Genomic DNA, 5,421 nt, shown 5'->3' on the forward strand with positions numbered 1-5,421 from the left:
TAGCTATATCCAGCCTGACTGCCAATGCCTCACCTTGATTCTCAATGGCCAAAACCCAGCGGTGCCCACCGGTCACCGATCAGATCAGGCAAATATAAAGAGGTTGCATAGGCATTGAGTGACAAAAACGGCCCATATAAATCTATATCTAGAATGTGACATTTGTGACGTCACCTTATATGCATTTTAATATGGCTATGGTGTGTTGTACTATAAAATTAAACGCCTCTGACAGGAAAGTACTTTAAAAAAAACCTATAAGCGAGGCGGATAGGGGCGGCAAAATCGGCATAGCCTACGGGCGGCAAATGTCTAAATCCGGCACTGAGTAAATTAGTTACCAAGAGTTAGACTTACCAAACTGATAGTTCAAGGCTGGTTCCAAAAGTACTTCTGGTTGTCTGCGGACCACCGGTTAAGAACCTCTGCTTTAAAAATGAGGGGGACGTAACATAAGAAGGTACATGTACATAAGTAGTTCTTAATGAGACAATAATTACATTTAATGTTATGCCAATAGAGTTTCAATTCGAACGCCACGTTTATCGACTCGTGTCCTTACCTGGGGGCCTAGCCAAGATGGCAATCGTTGATAGAAAACACCAATCTAAACTGAAAAAATAATGCACGGAAATGAGTCAAGAGACTTTTTGTAGCATCTGTCACCCCAATACATTTCTACTTTTCATTTGAAGTTTATCGATGTACCATCACGCTCCGCGATTGTTGCGCCATCTAGGGTCCTAGTTAATTGGTTGTTCAATACTTACGCTTTCCCATTCAATTTTAATTTCCAATTTAGCAAGAACCCTAAATGGCATAACAACATTAACAACCCGGGTGACTGTACGATTGTCATGGCTAGACTCCCTGGCCAGTAGGCGCTTGGCGGGCTCTAAATCCTCCAGTATAAACATTCCTTTCAACAGTTTCAAATGCTTAATAAAAAAAAAACAGTTTCGTTTTTGGTGAAATCTACTTTCTCCCTATCAGTTTAGGGATCACGGGCCACTCGTGATGCCGCCCAGCGCCGGAGCACATGCCGCATACTAATGCCACACGTCAATTGTTATTGGCATGGCAATTTAGAAAATTAGGTGAACGCTGCTGGTACGCGCGCTAGGAAAGGCCGGAAAGTCAAAGGCGTAATGATGTAACGGTATATTATTTTTCTCAAACTCATAGTCTCAAGAGATGAGGAAGGTTGTAAAATTGAGCAGCTGAAGGTAATGGTTGGGACACTGGGTTGGCAACATTGGTCGTACGTTGCACTCCACATTAATGCTCTGTTTATTTATTTTAAACTTAATTGGACATATGACGTTTAGAAATTTAGTTTAATTTGCGTTACCATTGCACCATGTCAGGCATGGGTAATTAATTCAAAACGGGCAGTTCTTGTTTTCTTCTTAATTGAGCCCTGTGACATACTAAATGTTCTATTCAGTTCTGTGTTCTGTATCCAAATGGTTGATTAGATTCTCAGAATTACTAACAGGACAATGTAACTGTTATGGCTATTCTTACTCCAATTGAGTTCCATGTAAGCTCTGCAGACAAAAGTTAATTCAATCCAATTTAAGCAATTGACGCACTCCGGACACAACAGACCGTAAAGATGCAGATGTAACATTATAGCTGCGTATTGTAATTCTCCTGGAATTAAACATAGTATTCCAAGCGGTTTATTCTGTTTTTTTTTTGCCATGGCTTCCTGCGGTACAGTCCGCAACCTAATCCCAAGCATTGGAGCTGGCACTTGTTTTTACGGAAAGGGACTGCCACATGACATTACAATAATCCGGGGGAAATTAAGCCTTATTGGAATTAGTCCAGCTTCCTCACGAAAGTTTCCAGAAGTGGCGAATGTGAGATCTTAAAGTAGGTTAGATTTGGCTTGGCCAGTTTTTATCAGAATTACAAAATATATATGTTGAATAACTTTATAAAAAGACTGATGTAATGAAAACTGGCCAAGTCAAATCTAACCTGCTTTAAGATCTCACATTTTTTTAAAATAACAGCAATTGTTATAGGTATCCAATAAAGCAAAGAAATAGAGTTTAATAATACTTGTTTATAATGTTATTTTGTTCCTATAAATACATATTTGGATTTTGCATAGAACTTGGCACTCATTTAGATCTCCATGCTTTTTGCGGCGAACCCCACAGCCAAGCATAATTTTTGTATTGAACTTGGCTCTCCTTTTTTACATTTATGTTTTTGATGGGATCTATAACTTCCTAGTTTGGTTTTACATCGAAGTCGTTAGGGTTTTAGGAACGATTAGCCACAGGAAGTATGTAACGGGATTATATCCCTACATTCTGACACTAAACAGATTTTTTATTGAAAAGAAACCAGCAGTCAATCATGTATCGAAATAGGAAGTAGCAAATTCAATTCTACGACGTTAAGTTTCTATGTAGTTAAGCGAAAAAAGGATGAGCAAATGGTTTTAATTACTAGCTATAGGATCGTGACCTCAATTTCTGGATTTGTTAATAAGCACTTTCTTTAGTACATCGTTATAATTGTAGAACATCGTTATTTAAATGGGCTCGCCTACAGGTGTGTGGAAGTGGCGGCCTTGCAATTATAACAGCGTTGATAGAAAATGCGATGATACCGACGTATCCGGCTCTTGACCTGATTTTGCACTTTTATGAAAACTATTATTCTCTGGCCTCTGTCCACTCCCCTTTATAGTGAAAATTTTAACTAAGTACCGTGGGAAACAAAGAACAATACGTACAAGTAAAAGCTGGTGAATACTATTATATATGTACACGCAATGTTATTCGGGAAAAAATAATGGCGTTTTTACTTGAGAGATCCGGTTTTACCATGGTTTTACTTATTTTTCGTCACTTGCCTACCAACTACCTGGAGATCATTTAACATACTTACCTTCTACCTAGATAATTTATCAGGACTACGTCTATGTACAGTACGTTTTAATCTAAGATATCTAAATGGTAGATGTAAAGAAGTTGATTAAATTGTCTGCCTTCGTTGAATTGACTCATTTAAAATGCAGCAAAAAAAGATTTTTGATGATTAGATTTTTGAACCTACCTACTAACCACGATATTCTGATATACACTGTCGCTTTAATGTCGAAATCGAAATGTTATGATACCAACTCTCACACCACGATTGGTGTTGGTGGCATTGGCAACCAGGTGAATATCCACCGAATATCCCACTTTATGAAGATAAGTGATAATATCTTTATGGGTGTCACATACGCATTGCCGATAAGACCTAATTTACCCTCTGGGTTGGAAGGTCAGATGGCAGTCGCTTTCGTAAAAATTAGTGCCTACGTCAAATCATGGGATTAGTTGTCAAGCGGATCCCAGGCTCTCATAAGCCGTGGCGAAATGCCGGGATAACGCGAGGAAGAAGAAGACATACGCATTGCCGATCTTTTAAAAGCATGAAGTTGAAGTATCCCGTTATGTGGACTCGAAGATATTTTCCCCTAAGTTTTAACCCATTTTCCTATCGCTCATGGTTCAGTAGTCACGTAGTATGTTACGTTTAGCGAAGGGCATGAGCATGACACGACAATGAACTTGGCGGAAGCAATTGTCACGCCCGCAGCGCCGAACAATGACCCGCCGATAGTGACAATTAGCTATTCTACCAATACCAGTGCCGGTCGTATTTGGGACAGTCTCGGGTCCTGTCTGGGGGCCTAGCCAAGACAACAGTAGACACACAGTACTTAGCAGTATCTAAGTACCTACATATGCCTACATATGCATAGGTATTTTAGCAGTTACTATGGTGGGAGTATTATTAGTAGGGCAAAGCATTTTCCCTTGTCTGTAGGAATCTAATAGTGACCCAAATGTATGAATACCTATGTACATGGCTTACAAAAGATTTTACCTTTAAGACTTTACCTTCTACCTTCAAGATATTGATGTGGTATTGGTGGCGTTTCTGGTGATATGGTGAAGGACTCTCGGGAGTCCCAAGTTGAACCCATTAGGTAGTTCCTGCTTTAAAAAACTCCTATATTCCTCTGCTTGGTTCGTAGTTACAAGTCATGTAAGTCAAATGGCAAAAAATCCTGGATGGAAAGATAGACTTTTCTTTTGTTGGCACTGCTTCTCTAATCTGAAATAGGAAAAAATACTTACATTCTTACCTAAAATATTCTACTACGTTACTTCAAAGAAAAGCCAAGTCCTTTTGTCACTCGACGTTTCCGTTTGATGAAAAATCTGCGCTAATCAATCACATTCATGAGTCAAGCACATCTGTGTCCGCACACCGATTACCTACTAGTTTTAAAACGTAATAGATATGTATACCTACTTATCACGATCTCTCTAAGGATAAACGAGGAATTCTTGAGATTACTTTTATTTATGGAATTTTTTATAGTATTATTCAACCGATACAAATAATTTCCATCTCATTGAGTAACTTAGCGTTGAGTTCGTAGTCATACTCGTATTGTGTAGTGTAGCACCTTCATACCTAGTAGGTACCTATTATTATACCTACGCAGAATATCTGATTCAGGAATGTTAGATGAAACCATATAAGTTATAAAGTCGAAGTATGAAGTAGATACAAGAGAAAAGCACCTTTGGTTGGTATGGATTTAAAATATAGGTACGTCAACGTACAAGCGGTCGCGGGTTCAAGTCCTGTCGGAAACGTAATGCTTTCCATTTTACATTTAATATTAGATATATATTTAGGTGAGACTTATGTTACACATTTTTAGTTACCTAACTAGCATTTAATTTAACAAAACTAATACTGACCGTACAGTTTACATTATGGTAAACTATGTAAGGTAAGTATGAGTTTTAAATATTTACACATACACACTACCGTATGGTCGGTAGTTATGTGATGTGATACCATTTTGTCCCTATTTCGTTACTCGTGCATGTGCATTGCGTCCATTCCCCATTGTCACAAGTTTAACCATCAACCATATATTATGGTGGTCTATTTAACCTGATATATCCAGGATGGGCTGGGCACAGTCAAGTGCAGAGCGGTGGCTCGGAACGCGCAGACTCACTGTAACGAACGCACGTGACGTCGGCACACGTGCGCTACCAAAACATTCCCGACATACTCGCAGCTCCGAGACAAGAGCCATTTCCAGCAAGTCTTGCAATGCAGACCTGTGGGGAGCTAGTGTGCATTATGTGATGATCTGATGATGTGTAGGATTGTGACAGTTTGTGTTGTGTTTTGGAACTGATTCTCCGATTGGGTGAGTACATTTTTTTTGTAATTTTAGATATTTATGTAATCATATTTCTGCTGTAACTTAAAAGTGCTTGACTTATAGTTAATTTTGCTTGTAATTAGGATGCTTTGATTTAATAAATCATGAAGTCTAACGTCTAATAACGTTGAAGTCCAGTGAACAAGTAG

The sequence above is a fragment of the Cydia fagiglandana genome, chromosome 10 (genome assembly GCF_963556715.1).
Source record: "Cydia fagiglandana chromosome 10, ilCydFagi1.1, whole genome shotgun sequence".
NCBI lineage: Eukaryota > Metazoa > Arthropoda > Insecta > Lepidoptera > Tortricidae > Cydia > Cydia fagiglandana.